Source organism: Cynocephalus volans, chromosome 10 (genome assembly GCF_027409185.1).
Source record: "Cynocephalus volans isolate mCynVol1 chromosome 10, mCynVol1.pri, whole genome shotgun sequence".
Classification (NCBI taxonomy): domain Eukaryota; kingdom Metazoa; phylum Chordata; class Mammalia; order Dermoptera; family Cynocephalidae; genus Cynocephalus; species Cynocephalus volans.
The window spans coordinates 58736441-58754109 of NC_084469.1; the positions used below are offsets into that span (position 1 = coordinate 58736441).

Below are 17669 nucleotides of genomic sequence, written 5' to 3' on the forward strand. Positions count from 1 at the left end.
TTTGTGTATCTGTTTTACAACTGAGTTTTATCTTTCTGTGTATTTTTTTTAAATGAGGTTATCATTCTTTTGCTTCCAGTCATAGAACTTCTTTAAGCAATTTGGTGGTGTGCACATTGAGAAAATCTCTAGTAATAAAGTATAAAAATAATCCCTGAAACTATTTTTATACAATATTTTTGTAAGCCTCATAGTAGCCTTAAAGCAAAACCCTATAGTCGATACACTAAAAAATAAATAGCATGGAATCAAAATATGCTAAAGGAAAAAATCACTTAGCCATGAAGAAAGCCTGCAAGAGATGGGAAAAAGGATTCGAAAGTAAGTAACAAAATGGCAGTAGTAAGCCCTTATCTATCATTAATAACTCTGCATGTAAGTGAATTACTTTCTTCAATTAAAAGACATAAAGTGGCTGGATGGATTAAAAAACAAGACCCAACCATATGCTGCCTGTAAGGAACTCATTTCACCATAAAGACACACATAGACTAAAAGTGAAGGGAAAAAGATATTTTATACAAATGAAAACCACTAAAATGGTAGGAGTAGCTATATTTATATCAGATAAAATATACTTTAAGTCCAGAATTGTTAAAAAAAAGACAAAGAAGGTGTTATATAATGATAAAAGAATAAATACACCAAAAGGATATAAGAATTGTAAGTATAAATGCACTCAACAAGAAGACTCCTAAATATATAAAGCATATTAATAGACCTAAAGGGAGAATTTGACTGCAATACAGTAACAGCAGGGCATTTCACACCCCACATTCAGCAATGGACAGATAACCCAGACCAAAAAGAAAAAAATAATCAGTAAGTAAGAGGCAAACTGCCCTACAGACCAAATAAACCTAACAGATATTTAGAGAACATTCAATCCAACAGCTGAAGAATGCACATTATTATTAATACTGCATGGAACATTCTTCAGGACAGACCATATGTTAGGTCACAAAACAAGTCAACAATTTTTTTAAAAATTGAAATCATATTATCTTTTTATGACCACAATGGAATAAAATTACAAGTTGATAATAGATGGGACACTGAAAACTGTTGAAATACATGAAGATTAAACATCGTGTTTCTGAAAAATAAATGAGTCAATGAAAAATTTAAAGGAAATTTAAAAATTCCTGAAAATGAAAATAGAAAAACAATTTATGAAAACCTATGGAATACAGCCAAAGCTGTTCTAGCAGGAAAGTTCATGTTAATAAAATCTACATAAAACTAGTAGAAAGATTTCAAACAAATAGCTCACATTGCACCTCAAGGTACTAGAAAAACAGGAATGAACTAAACCCAAAATTGGAGAAAAAATAAAATAAGAATGAATAGAACAGAAATAAATCAATTCTTGGTTTAAAAAAATACAAGAATGGACTTCTGGTCAAGATAGTGGAGTAGATGTTTCCTAGTGTCATTCTCTCCCACAAATCAACAAATTCGTAACTATTAAAAAGCAACAACAGGAGGCCTGAGAGATGTACCAGAATAGGCAGGAGCTGCGTGCCATGGGACCTCCAGCCAAGGTCAGTCCCCACCACCCAGAGAGGCCAAAGAGCCATGGGGCTCACACACCCTATGTCAGTTGCACTGGAAAAGGCAGGTGCTGTGGGACCTGCAGCCCAGGTCAGTACCTGCCACTTAGAGAGGCCGAAGAGCCACCAGACCCACATGCCCCAAGTCAGCCATGCTGGAAAAAGCAGGTGCTGTGGGACCTCCAACCCAGACTAGTGCCCACCACCTAGAGAGGCCTGAGACCCATGAGGCCCACACACCCAAAGTCAGTCACACTGGAAAAGGCACGCATCACGGGATCTTCAATCCAAGTCAGTCCCTGCCACTTAGAGAGGCCTAGGAGCCATGGGGACAACATGCCCTGAGTCAGTTGTACGAAAAAAGGCAAACACTGTGGGACCTCCAGCCCAGGTCAGTCCCTGCTGCTTAGAGGGGCCTGAGAGCCATGGGGCCCATACACCCTGAGTCAGTCACACCATAAAAGGCAGGCGCTGTGGACCGCCAGGCCAGGTCACCCCTCACAGCTTAGAGAGGCCTGAGAGCTGCCAGGCTCACACACCACAAGTCAGTCATGCCAGAAATGACACGCACCACAGGACACCCAACCCAGGCTGGTGCCTGCTGCCCAGAGAGGCCTGAGAGCCACAGGGCCAATGTGCTCCAAGTCAGCTGCACCAGGAAAGACATGTGCTATGGGTCCTCTATCCAGATTAGTCCCTGCTGCTTAGAGAGGACTGAGAGCCACTGGGCCCACACACTTTGAGTCAGCCCCCCTGGAAGAAGCAGGTGACATGGGACCCCCTAACCCAGTCCAGTCCCTGCCATGTATAGAGGCCTGAGAGCTGCTGGGCCCACATGCTCCATGTCGGCTGTGCCAGAACAGGCAGGCAGTGTGGGAACCCCAGGCCAGGTCAGTGCCTGATGCCCAGAGAGGCCTGAGAGCTGCCAGACCCACACACCCTGAGTCAGCTGTGCCAGTACAGGCAGGTGCCACAGGACCACTAGCACAGGCTAGTTGCCACTGCCCAGGATTGACAGTCCCTTGAGGATCTAGTTCGGACATCAGGGTGGAATGAGTTGACCGTGATAGCCCCTGCCATAATGACTAAACACCAAAGGAAAGATATCAGAAATATGAAAAATCAAGAAAGTACATTACCACCAAAGGAAAATAATAACTCTCAAGCTCAAGAACCTATAGAACAAGAAGACGTTGAAATGGCTGACAAAAAATTTAGAGCAACAATTCTAAGGAAACTAAATGAGATACAAGAAAATTCAGTTAGACAACACAATAAAATGAGAAAAATTATACAAAGAAAATGCACAAAGAAATCAATGCCCTGAAAAAGAATGCAGCAGAGTTTGTGGAGCTGAAGGATTCATAGAATGAAATAAAAAATACAACAGAGTCTGACAAGCAGGCTAGAAGAAGCAGAAGAGAGAATTTCTGACCTCGAAGACATGCAGTTTGAATTAACACTGGCAGACCAGAAAAGAGAAAAAATAATTTTAAAAATTGAAGAAAATCTAAGAGAGATAACAGACAACCTTAAGCACTCAAATATCCAAATCGTGGGTATTCCAGAAGAGGAGGAAAAAGGAAATGGCATTGAAAAGATATTCAATGGAATAATAGTAGAAAATTTCCCAGGTATAGGGAAAGTCACAGATCACCAGATTCCGGCAACCCAAAGATCCCTAACATATTCAACCCAAAAATGTTGTCTCCAAGATATGTTATACTCAAACTGGCAAAACTCAAAGACAAAGAGAGAATCTTAAAAGCTGCAAGAGAGAAGCAGCAAGTCACCTATAAGGGAGCACTAATCAGAATGACATTAGACTTTTCACCACAAACCCTAAAAGCCAGAAAAGAATGGGATGATATATTCAAAATACTAAAAGACAGAAATTGAAAGCCAAGAATACTTTACCCAGCAAGGCTATCCTTCCAAAATGAAGGTCAAAGAGTATATTCCTCAGACAAACAAAAACTGCAGGAGTTCACTACCACACGACCAGCCCTACAAGAAATTCTCAAGGAAGTACTGGGTTTGACACCACTAAAACAACCATCACTGCCATTAATACTCAAGAAAGAACAAAATGTACCCGTAAAACAAAAACGCTAACAATAGAGAAAAAAATGGTTTATCTACAACCCCAAGGAACCAACAAATACAGAAGACAAACAGTAAATCAGAAAGAAAAGAACGGAATGTACTTAAGACATCTAAACAAAAATCAATAAAATGCTAGGGGTAAATCAACAGCTTTCAAAGGGATGAAATTCCCCACTCAAAAGACACAGACTGACTGACTGGATTAAAAAGATGGACCCAACAATATGCTGCCTTCAAGGGACTCACCTCACCTGTAAAGACACACATAGACTAAGAGTGAAAGGATGGAAAAAGTTATACCATGCAAATGGAAATGAAAAATTAGCTGAAATAGCTATTCTTACATCAGATAAAATAGACTTTAAAGCAAATAACATAAAAAGAGATAAAGAAGGCCACTATATAATGATAAAATACACACCCAATGTTGGAGGAGGCATATTTATAAAGCAAACACTAATAGATCTAAAGAAGGAGATAGACACTAACACCATAAGTTGGGGGGCCTGAACACCCCACTCTCAACATTGGATAGATCGTCTAGGCAAAAAATCAATAGAGAAACACAAGACCTAAACAACACTTTAGACCAATTGGACTTGGCAGATATCTACAGAACATTCCATCCAACAACCTCCGAATATTCAACATTCTTATCAGAACGTGGAACATTCACTAGTACAGACCACATGTTAGGTCACAAAGCAAGTCTCAACAGATTAAAAAAAAAACTGGAATTATTCCATGTATTTTTTCCTATCACAATGAATTAAAATTAGAAATCAATAACAAATGAAACTTTGAAACTATACAAACACATGAAAATTAAACAACATTCTACTTAAGGACATATGGGTCCAAGAAGAAATTAAACAGGAAATCAAAAAATGTCTTGAAACTAATGAAAATAATGACACATCATACCAAAACCTGTGGGACCCTGCAAAAGCAGTACTAAGGAAGAAATTTATTACATTAAGTGCTTACTTCAGGTCAGTCCCTGGGAGCCCGAGCAGGCACCGGTTGCTGTTACCTGAGTGCCAGAGCCCTCAGCCAGTGGGAGCATGGGCCAGAGCCGCCAAGTGGAGGTCAAGATGGCGGAAGAGGAGAGCTGCCTGCTGCTTTTCCGCCATGAGTAGAAGCAGCCAGAGGCCCATGCCAGATGCAGCTGTAGCAGAATTGGCACAAAGGAACGGGTTTGAAAGGGTGTCTTTACCCTGCCGAGAACTGGGAATCTTCCTCCAACCCATGCGTGCGAACCGCCGGTGCACCGCAGCCCACGTAGCAGCCGCAGACGTGGAAACATGGAGACCTGAGCCGGCGTGTGTCACCCCGGGCTGTAGCGGTGACCACGGCTTCTGAACCCCTGCACCCACCCACCCATCCCTGGAGATGGAAGCGAATCAACCCGCTGCCGAGACAGGGAGACATCCAGTGGGAGAGGCAGAAGCTCCGCAGAGACCACATGCCCTGCAGGGCTGCCACTGCGTGATCTAACAGGTAGGCTTCACCACCGCCACCCAGCTTCATTCCCAGCCCAGCCCAGAGCACACAGAGTGGGGAGACGTCCGGCAGGGGATGTGGGACCTCCACGGGGTCCAGGCTGCTGCTATGCAATCCAGCAGCCCGGCAAAAGGTGTACAGAGCACAGAGCCACCCAGCAAGGGAGACAGAAGCTCTGTAGAGTCCACACACCCTGTGGCGGGGCTGCCAATGCACGATCCAGCAGCAGGTAGGCTTCACTGCCACTACCCGGCTCCATCCCAAGCCCGGCCTAGCACGCACAGAGCAGGGAGACATCCTGCAGGGGAAGGGGAAGCTCTGCAGAGACCACATTCTCTGTGGTGCTTCAGCACATCCCAGCAGCCCAGGCCAGAGTGCACGGAACAGAGAGTCACTGAGACAGCCATACCAAATTGGCAACAACAGCAACATCTTAGTCAGTCAAGAGTGTCAAACCTGAGGACTGTGAAACCCCCTGCCACAATGAATAAACATCAAAGAAAAGATATCAGAAATACAAAAAAATCAAGAAAGTACACCACCAAAAGATAATAACTCTCAAGCTCTAGATCCTATTGAACAAGAAGCCCTTGAAATGACTGACAAGTAATTTCAAGTGATAATTCTAAGGAAACTGAATGAGATACAAGAAAACTCAGCTAGACATCATGATGAAATGAGGAAAAGTATACAGGACCTGAGAGAGGAAATGTACAAGGAAATCAATGCCCTGAAAAAAAAGTAGCAGAACTTGCCGAACTGAAGAAGTTATTCAGCGAAAAAAAAACACAACGGAGAGGTTAACTAGCAGGCTTGTGGAAGTTGAAGAGAGAAATTCTGAACTTGAAGATGGGCTGCTTGAAATACAACAAGCAGACAAAGAAAGAAAGAAAGAAAGAGAGAGAGAGAGAAAGAGAGAGAGAAAGAGAGAGAGAAAGAAAGAAAGAAAGAAAGAAAGAAAGAAAGAAAGAAAGAAAGAAAGAAAGAAAGAAAGAAAGAAAGAAAGAAGAATCAAATGCATTGAAGAAAATCCCAAATATCCGAGTCATGGGTATTCCAGAAAGGGAGGAAGAAGGAGATTGCATTGAAAACATATACAACAAAATAGTGGCAGAAAACTTCCCAGGTATAAGAAAAATCACAGATCTTCAGGTCCAGGAAGCTCAACGATCTCCAAACGTATTCAATCCAAAAAGGTCTTCTCCAAGACATGTTATAGTCAAAATGGCAAAACTCAAAGACAAAGAGAGAATCTTAAAAGCTGCAAGAGAGAAGCATCAAATCACCCATAAGGGAGCCCCAATCAGGCTAACATCAGATTTTTCATCACAAACCCTAAAAGCCAGAAAGGAATGGAATGATATACTCAAAATACACAAACCTAGAGATAGCCAGGCATGAATACTCTACCCTGCAAGGCTATCCTTCTGAAATGAAGGGCAAATAGTACATTTCTCAGACAAACAAAAACTGCAGGAGTTCACCACCACACGACCACGCTTACAAGAAATTCTCAAGGGAGTAGTGGGTTTGGTTCCTGAAAAATAACTACCACTGCCATAAAAACCCAGGAAAAATCTAAACCCACTAGTATAATAAAAATGACACTCATGAAGAGAAAACAAACAAACAAAAATGCTATCTACAACCTAAGGAACCAACAAACACCGAAAACAAACAGTAAATCAGAAAGCAAGGAACAAAAGACACATAAGACAACCGAACAACAATCAATAAAATGCTAGGAATATATCACCACTTTTCAATAACAAATCTTAATGTAAGAGGCTTAAACTCCCCAATCAAAAGACACAGACTGGCTGACTGGATTAAAAAGGAGGACCCAACTATATGCTGCCTTCAAGAGACCCGCCTCACCCATAAAGACCCACATAGACTAAGAGTGAAAGGATAGAAAAAGATTTACCATGCAAACAGAAAAGAAAAACGAGCTGGAGTAGCTATTCTTATATCTGACAAAGTAGACTTTAAACTAAAAACCATAAAAAGAGACAATGAGAGACACTACATAATGATAAAAGGACTGATCCATCAAGAAGACATAACAATCATAAATATGTATGCACCGAAAGTTGGAGCAGCCAGATTTATAAAACAAACTCTATTAGACTTAAAGAAGGAAATAGACACTAATACCATAATAGCAGGGGACTTGAACACCCCACTGTCAATATTGGACAAATCATCTAGGCAAAGAATCAGCAGAGAAACACAAGATCTAAACAATACTCAAGACCAATTGGACTTGGCATATATCTACAAAACATTCCATCCAACAACCTCAGAATATTCATTCTTCTCATCAGCACATGGATCATTCTCCAGGATAGATCACATATAAGGTCAAAAATCAAGTCTCAACAAATTGAAAAAAATTGGAATTATCCCATGTATTTTCTCAGACCATAAGGGACTAAAACTAGAAATCAATAACAAACGAAACTCTGGAAAATTTACAAACACATGGAAATTAAACAGCATTCTATTTAATGACATATGGGTCCAAGAAGAAATCAAGCAGGAAATCAAAAAATTTATTGAAACTAATGAAAATAATGGTACATCACAACAAAACCTGTGGGATACTGCAAAAGCAGTATTAAGGGGAAAATTTATTGCATTAAATGCTCATCTTAGAAGAATGGAAGGTGGCAAGTGAACAACCTAACACTTCACCTTAAAGATGTAGAAAAACAAGAACAATCCAAACCTAAAGTTAGCACACAGAAAGAAATCATTAAGATCAGAGCAGAACTGAATGAAATTGAAGCCCAAAAAACAAAACAAAAGATCAATGAATCAAAAAGTTGGTTTTTTGAAAAGATAAATAAAATTGAAAAACCATTAGCATGGCTAACTAAAAAAAGAAGAGAGAAGATTCAAATAACAAAAATTAGAAATGAAAAGGGTGATATTACAACTGATTCATCTGAAATAGAAGGAATCATTCGAGACTACTATAAACAACTATACACCAACAAGTTTGAAAATCTGGAGGAAATGGATAAATTTCTGGACACACACAAGTTCCCAAAACTGAGCCATGAAGATGCAGAAAATCTGAACAGACCAATAACAATAAAGGAGATTGAAGCTGTTATCAGAAAGCTCCCAACAAAGAAAATCCCAGGACCAGATGGATTCACAGCAGAATTTTACCAAACATTCAAAGAAGAATTGACACCGATTCTTTACACACTTTTCCAAAAGATTGAAACGGACGCAAATCTCCCGAACTTTTTCTATGAAGCAAATATCATTCTGATACCAAAACAAGGTAAAGATACAACCAAAAAAGAAAACTACAGGCTGATATCCTTGATGAATATAGATGCAAAAATCCTCACTAAAATACTAGCAAGCAGAATACAGCAACACATATGTAAAATTATTCACCACGATCAAGTGGGATTCATCCCAGGGATGCAAGGTTGGTTCAACATATGCAAATCAATAAATGTGATACACCATATTAATAAAGTCAAACACAAGGACCATATGATCATCTCTATAGATGCTGAAAAAGCATTTGATAAAGTTCAGCACTCATTCATGACAAAGACCCTCTGCAAGTTAGGTATAGAGAGAAAGTATCTCAACATAATTAAAGGCATATATGACAAAACCACTGCCAATATCATCCTGAACGGGAAAAAGCTGAAAGCATTTCCTTTTAGAACAGGAACTAGACAAAGATGCCCACTCTCACCACTCCTATTCAACATAGTGTTGGAAGTACTAGCCAGAGCAGTCAGTGAAGAGAAGGAAATAAAGGGCATCCAGATTGGAAAAGATGAAGTCAAACTGTCCCTGTTTGCAGATGACATGATCCTATATATCGAACAGCCTAAAGTCTCTACAAAAAAACTCTTGGAGGTGATAAATGATTTCACCACAGTAGCAGGATACAAAATCAACACACAAAAATCAGTAGCATTTCTACTCTCCAATAATGAACATGGAGAAAGAGAAATCAAGAAAGCCTGCCCATTTAAAATAGCCACCAAAAAAATAGAATACTTATGAACTGAGTTAACCTAGGATGTGAAAAATCTCTATAATGAGAATCACAAACCACTGCTGAGAGAAATTATAGAGGATACAAGAAGATGGAAAGATATCTCATGCTCTCGGATTAGAAGAATCAACATAGTGAAAATGTCCATACTACCCAAAGTGATATACAAATTCAATGAAATCCCCATCAAACTTCCAAAGACATTTTTCTCAGAAAAGGAAAGAACTATCCAGACATTTATATGGAATAACAAAAGACCACGCATAGCCAAAGCAATGCTGAGCAAAAAAAAAAAAAAGCAGGAGACAAAACACTACCTGATTTTAAACTATACTACAAAGGTATAATATCCAAAACGGTATGGTACTGGCATAAAAACAGACACACTGATCAATGGAATAGAATAGAGAAACCAGAAATCAATCCACACACCTACAGCCATCTGATCTTTGACAAAGACACCAAGCCTATACCCTGGGGAAGAGACTGCCTCTTTAGCAAATGGTGCTGGGAGAACTGGATATCAATATGCAGGAGAATGAAACTAGACCCATACCTTTCAACATACACTAAAGTCAACTCACAATGGATTAAAGAATTAAACATACACCCTGAAACAATAAAACTTCTTAAAGAAAACATAGTAGAGACACTTCAGGAAATAGGACTGGACACAGACTTCATGAATAAGATCCCAAAAGCACGGGCAACCAAAGTAAAAATAAACAAACGGGATTATATGGAACTGAAGAGCTTCTGCACAGCAAAAGAAACAATTAACAGAGTTAAAAGACAACCAACACAGTGGGAGAAAATATTTGCAAAATGTACATCTGACAAAGGATTAATATCCAGAATATACAAGGAACTCAAACAACATTTCAAGAATAAAACAAGCAACCCAATTAAAAACTGGAAAAGAGCTAAACAGTCATTTCTCTAAGGAAGATATACAAATGGCCAACAGACATATGAAAAAATGCTCAACATCACACAGCATCTGGGAAATGCAAATCAAATCTACACTGAGACACCATCTCACCCCAGTTACGATGGCTAAAATCCAAAAGACTCTGAACGATAAATGCTGGCGATTTTGCTGAGAAAAAGGAACTCTCATACATTGTTGGTGGGACTGCAAAATATTGCAGCCTCTATGGAAAATAGTATGGAGGTTCCTCAAACAATTGCAGATAGATCTGCCATATGACCCAGCTATCCCACTGCTGGGAATATATCCAGAGGAATGGAAATCATCAAGTCGAAGGTATACCTGTTCCCCAATATTCATTGCAGCACGCTTTACAATAGCCAAGAGTTGGAACCAGCCCAAATGTCCATCATCGGATGAGTGGATATGGAAAATGTGGTATATCTGCACAGTGGAATACTACTCAGCTATAAAAACGAATGAAATACTGCCATTTGCAACAACATGGATGGACCTTGAGAGAATTATATTAAGTGAAACAAGTCAGGCTCAGAAAGAGAAATACCACATGGTCTCACTTATTGGTGGGAGCTAAAAATAAATAAATAAATTCACACACACACACGAAAAAAAACTGGGGGTGGGGATGCGGAAGAAGACACAACAACTACAATTCCTTCAAGTTGATACAACAAACAAACAGAAACGACATTGTTGGTTGGGAGGGGGGAAAGGGAGGAGGGAGGGGGATTTTGGTAATGGGCCACAATAATCAAGCACATTGTATATTGACCAAATAAAATTAAGGAAAAAAAATATATAATGCCTATGCTAGTTTACAGTCCCACCAACAGTGTAGAAGCGTTTCCCTCTCCCCAAGTCCTCACCAGAATCTGTCATCCTTGATCTTTCTAAGAACGGCCAGTCTAAATGTGGTGAGATGATATCACAATGTGGTTTTTTTGATGTTGTTGTTTGTTTTTATTTTTGTTGTTTCTTATTGTATTTTATTTTGTCAATGTACAATGTAGTTGATTATTCTGGCCCATTACCAAAACCTCCCTCTCTCCTCCCTCTCCCCCATTTGCATTTCTCTGATGACTAGTGATGCTGAGCATTTTTTCATATACCTATTGGCCATTTGTATGTCTTCCATTGAAAAATTTCTATTCACTATTCACAGCCTTTGCCCATTTTTAAATTGGTTATTTGTTTTTTTTACTGTATAGTCATTTGAGTTTTGTATATTCTGAATATTCATCCCTTATCAGATGTGTATCATTTGCAAATATTTTCTCCCGTTCCATAGGTTGTCTTTCTTCTCTGTTTATTGTTTCCTTTGCTGTGCAGAAGGTTTTTAGTTTGATATAATCCCATTTATTTATTTTTTCTATTGTTTCTTGTGCTTTTGGGGTCTTGTGCATAAAGTCTTTTGCCAGTCCTAGTGTTTCCTCTATATTTCCCTTTAGTAATTTTATGGTTTCAAGTCTTATATTTAAGTGTTTAATCCATTTTGAGTTGATTTTGGTATATGGTGAGAGGTACAGGTCCAACTTCATTTTTCTGCATATGGATGTCTAATTTTCCCAGCACCATTTATTGAAGAGGCAGTCTTTTCCCCAGTGTATGATCTTGCTGCCTTTGTCAAAGATCAGTTGGCTGTAAGTATCAGCTGATCCTGAGGTTTTCTATTCTGTTCCATTGATCTGAGCATCTGTTTTTATGCCAGTACCACACTGTTTTGGTTACAATAGCTTTGTAATATAATTTAAAGTTGGGTAGTGTTATGCCTCCACCTTTATTTATTTATTTGTTTGGTTAGGATTGCTTTGGATATTCGGGGTCTTTTGTTTTCCCATATGAATGTTTGGACTGTTTTTTCTATTTCTGTGAAGAATGTCATTGGTATTTTGATGGGGATTGCATTTTGATGTAGATTGCTTTGGGTAAGATGGACATTTTCACAATGTTAATTTTTCCCATCCAAGAGTACAGTACATCTTTCCACTTTTTTGTGTCCTGTTTAGTTTCTTTCATTAACATTTCGTAGTTCTCATTGTAGAGATCTTTCACCTCCTTGGTTAAATTGATACCTAGGTATTTTATTTCTTTGGTGACTATTATAAATGGGCTTGCTTTCTTGATTTCATTTTCCACTAGTTTGTTATAGGAGTATAAAAACGCTATTGATTTTGGGGTGTTGATTTTGTATCCTGCAACATTACTGAAATTGTTAATCAGCTCTAAGAGTTTTGTGGTAGAGTCTATATGTTTTTCTATATATGAGATCATGTCATCAGCAAACAAGGAAAGTTTGACCTCATCCTCTCCAATCTTGATGCCCTTTATTTCTTTCCTTTCTCTGATTTCTCAGGTTAGTACTTCCAATACTGTGTTAAAAGACAACTGGTGAGAATGGGCATCTTTGTCTTCTTCTTGTTCCTAAGGGAAACACTTTCTGCTTATCTCCATTCAGGATGATATTTGTGAGTGGTTTGTCATTAATGCCTTCTATTGTACTGAGATAATTTCCTTCTATACATAATTTGCTCAGAGTCTTAACAATGAAGCAATGTTGAATTTTGTCAAATGCCTTTTCTGCATCAATTGAGATAATCATATGGTTTTTGTCCTTGGTTTTGTTGATGTGGTGTATCACGTTTATTGACTTGCATATGTTGAACCAACCATGCATCCTTGAGATGAACCCCACTTGATCATAGTGTATAATTTTTTTTTTATGTGTTGCTGTAATCTGATTGCCAGTATTTTGTGGATGATTTTTGCATCTGTGTCCATCAAAGATATTGGCCTGTAGTTTTCTTTTTCTGTTGTGTCTTTATCTGGTTTTGGTATCAGGGTGATGCTGGCCTCATAAAATGAGTTTGGGAGAATGGCTTCTGTTTCAAGTTTTTGGAAAAGTTTGAAGAGAAGTGGTATTAATTCTTCTTTGAAGGTTTGATAGAATTCAGCTGTAAAGCCATCTATTCCTGGGCTTTCTTCATTGGAACATTTCTTGTTACTGCTTCAACCTCATTGCATGTTATTGGCCTGTTCAGGTTTTCTGTTTCTTCTTGGTTCAGTCCTGGTCATTTGTATACATGCAGAAATTTATCCATTTTTTCCAGGTTAGCATATTTGTTGGTGTACAGTTGTTTATAATAATCTCTAGTGATTCATCATACTTCTGTGGCATCAGTTGTAATGTCTCTCTTTTCATTTCAGATTTTTCTTACTTGGATCTTCTCTCTCTCTCTCTCTGTCTTGTTAACCTACCTAATGGTTTATCTATTTTACTAATCTTCTCAAAAAGCCTAATTTTTCTTTCAGTGATCTTTTTTATTGTTTATTTTGGGGGGGTCTCTCTTTCATTTAGTTTTGCCCTGATCTTGATTAATTATTTCCATCTAGTACATTTGAGATTCAATTGTTGTTGTTGTTGTAGTTCTTTGACACAGAGTTTAGGTCATTTATTTGAAAACTTTCCATTCTTTTGATGTAAGCATTTATTGCAATAAAATTCCCTCAATATTGCTTTTGCAGAATCCCATAGGTTTTTGTGTGATGTATCTTTATTTTTGCTAGTTTCAAAATTTTTTTGATTTCCTGTTTAATTTCTTCTTGGACCCATAGATTGTACAGGAGTCTTTTATTCAGTTTCCTTGTGCTTGAGTAGTTTCCAGAATTTTACTTGTTTATTGATTTCCAGTTTTAATCTATTCTGTTCTGAAAAGATACTTGGGATGAATTGAATTTTTAAAAATTTGCTAAGACTTGATTTGTGACCTAGTATGTGGTCTATCTTGGAGAATGTTCTATGTGCTGATGAGAAAAATGCATATTCTCTAGTTGTTGGTTTAAATGTTCTTTAGATGCCTCCCAGATATAATTGGTCTAAGCTGTAGTTTAAATTTTGTGCTTCTTTGTTGATTTGTTGCCTGAAAGATCTGTCTAACAGAGAGAGAGGTGTGTTAAGGTCACTCACTATTATTGTATTTGGGTTCATCTGTTTTTTTAGGTCTAAGAGTGTTTGGTTTATATATCTAGGTGCTCAACAGTTGGGTGCATACATATTTATGATTGTGATGTCATCTATCTGCATAGGTCTCTTTATCATTACATAGTGGCCTTCTTCATCTCTTTTTATGGTTTTTGGTTTGAAGTCTATTTTGTCTGATAAAAGAATAGGTACCCCTGCCTGTTTCTGGTTTCCATTTGCGTGATATATCTTTTGCCATCTGTTCACTTTTAGTCTCCTTGTCTTTATTGGTGAGGTGTGTCACTTGAAGACAGAATATAGTTGGGTCTAGCTTTTGAATCCAATCAGTCAGTCTGTGTTTCTTGAATGGGGAGTTTAATCCATTTATATTCATGGTTGTTATTGATAACTATTGCTTTACTCTTGTCATTATATTGCTTTTTATATGGATGTTTGAAGCATCATCTGTCCCTTTCTTCCCCTTATTTTTCATCTTCAATGTTAGTTGGATTTTGAGGTGATATGATTTAGCATCTTTTTCTTTCTCATTTCCATTTGGTTTTACTAGCAGATTTTGCTCTTTCTTGTTAATCCATGATATTGATTATCATTTTTCAGACTCCGGATGCCAATTCTCCTTTGAGTATTTCTTGCAGAGTTGGTCATGTGGTAATGAACTCCCATAACTTTTGCTGGTCAGGGAAATGAACCATTTCTCCCTCATTTCTGAAGGATGACTGCGCTGGATATAGGATTCTTGGCTGGCAATTTTTTTCTTTTAGTCTTTTGAATATATCATCCCATTTTCTTCTGGCCTGTAAGGTTTCAGTCGAGAAGTCTTCTTTTAGTCTGATGGGGGCTCCCTTACAGGTGACTTGGTGCTCTTCTCTTTCTGCTTTTAGAGTTTTCTCTTTGCCTTTGACTTTTACCAGTTTGACTATTATGTGTCTTGGAGAAGACCTTTTTGGATTGACTCTGTTTGCAGATCTTTTGGCTTCCTGGATCTGAAGGTCAGCATCTGTACCAATACCTGGGAAGTTTTCTCTTAATTCCTTCAATAAATTTTCAATCCCTTTTCTTTTTCTTTCCCCTACAGGAATACCTGTGATTCGGATGTTTGTGCACTTGGGGTTGTCTGCCAGCTCTCTTAAATTTATTAAATTTATTTTTTCCTTTTCCTGTCTGCCTGGGTTACTTCAAAAGACCTTTTTGAAATCTAAGATTCTTTCTTCTGCTTGCTCTAGTCTGCTGCCCAAGCTTTCTGTTCTGCTTTCTATTTCATTGAGAGAATTCTTCATTTCCAGGAGTTCTGTTACATTATTTTTTATGTTATTTAAGTTATTAATCTCTTTGTAAACTTCCTCCTTCATATCCTGGATATTTTTTCTTCTTTCATTGTGACTGCTCAATGGGTACAGGGTTTATGTTTAGGATGACAAACAAGTTTTGGAAATAGAGGTAGTTGCACAGCATTGAAATGTAATTAATACCACAAAATTGTATGTTTAAAAATGCTTAAAATGGCAACTCATTGTGTATGTTTTAGCCCAATAAAAAAAATGTGAAAAAAATAAGTTTCAATCATATCCCCCTCTGTTTACTGAGCTTGGGTATGAGACATTAACCTGTTTCTCCCTTCACAGGTGGTTGACCCCGTGCTTCTCAAGACAGGAGCAGCGTCCCACTTCCTGTTTTTGGCTCAAAGCTAGACCTGCCATATTTGCTTAGGGAAGAAAGTATGGCCAGTCTGGGTTTCAGGGGTGAGGGCCTGTGTACTTGGACTTGGGAGGGACTGAGTGACCTGGCCTCTCACTGTGTGAATTTGGGTTGGCAGCCTGGGCCACCTGGGAACAGAAGTTACTTACAGAGCACATTCAGAGTGAAGGGTTCACTGTGTCTGGCACTCACTGGATCCTGGGTTCCACACTCATGGGGTCCTGTATCATTCCTTGTGACCCTGAGTAGAGTGAGAGTCCTGTTGTCCAGGGACAGATCCAGCCTGTGATTGTGATTTGCCAATTTCTGGGGTTGGTGGATAAGAGTAATGTTCATTGCCCCTTGGGCCTGATCCCTGGTGGACAAGGAGCTTCCAGAGCATCTTCTCTCCTCTGTTTCTCCCCCCGGGCATGCTGACATTCCTAGGGCACCTCCTAAGTTCCCAAGGGCAATTGGCTAATATCTTGGTGCACCTGTCTGTCTATTATCTCTACCTCAAGTAGGTGAAGGACTAGGCTCTGCCCTTCCCCAGATATGGCTCTTGGGGTTGAGCCTTGGCTGGTGTCCAGCTCTAGGGGCTGGTGATAAGACTCGGGCAGCTGGTAAATCATTGCTCCCCATAAGCTCTGCCCAAGAGGCAAAAACCCAGACTTGGCCACAGGCTTTTGGTCACCTGGAATCAGGAACCTTGGGATAGGGGTCTGCAGTAGAGGCTTCCTGCGGCTAAGCTTCCCTGTGAGGATCCCAGAGGTTCCTCAGGCCAGACCCTGACCAAGTCCTGCAGAATCTTCCTCAGGGTCATATCCTTGGGTGGGTGAGGTGATGGGGGGCTGGACTGAGACTGGTCTCCTTCTGCTGAGTTACCCCATCAGACTGTCATTCACTCTGCAGCCGGTGGCTGCAGGATCAGAAATCTGGAGTAAGAAATGCCAATCTTCTGAAGTTTGTCTCCACAGTGTGTGCCCTGCACTAAATGTTCAAACCCCAACATGGGACATAATGTAGAGGGGGATGCATTATGTCAGGCCAGACCTGACAGTCATGTGTGTGTGAAGTAGAATCGACCCCACCCCAACACCCAGAGGTACAGAGGAATCACTTATGGTGTATGTGGAACTGTCCAGATACTTGGTCAGTGCTGAGCTTTGCATCTACGATTTGTAGTGTGTAGTGTCCTGTGTCCCCCCAAGTGACGTTCTGGAACAGCAGGGATCCATTGGGGAATAATGTCTTTTGACTGCTGTATGCAGGCCCTGGGGCATTTACTTGAGTGTATATTATTTGTGCTGCAATGAGATTAGCACCTACTCTTTTTTCCTTTGTACCAGACATAAACTTGAGTATTCTCTGGCAGATTGTGAGCAAGATTGTGGAACATCTTTCCCTTCAGCAGCATTGAACGGCACAGATACCATAGTGAGTTGGGCAGTGCTGGAAGAGTTCCAGGAGTTTACAAGTGAAGACAGGAGGGAAGAGAGAGAAATCAGTCAATATTGGGACGTATGTACTGAGATAAACGTGCTACATCACATCAACAGAATAATGAAAATATATATGCATATAATCATCTCCATGGATGCTTAAAAAGCATTTTATAGAATTCAACATCCTGTAATGTTAAAGACTCCCAACAAATAAGGTACAGAAGGAAAGTATCTTTGCACAATAAAAGCTATATATAACAAACTCAAGGCTAACATCATATTGAATGGGCTTTTCACCTAAAAACTGTAAAAAGACAACATATCCATTCTCTCCACTTGTATTCAACATAGTACTGGAAGTCCTAGCCAGAGCATTTAAGAAAGAGAAAGGAAATAAAGAGTATACAAATTGGAAAGG

General features: G+C 39.2%; 1 pseudogene; it reads right to left on the reverse strand.

Moving 5' to 3' along the window:
- Positions 1-15968: 15968 nt before the first annotated feature.
- LOC134387421 (carcinoembryonic antigen-related cell adhesion molecule 6-like) lies at positions 15969-17284 on the reverse strand (annotated as a pseudogene).
- Between the last annotated feature and the right edge of the window lie 385 nt (positions 17285-17669).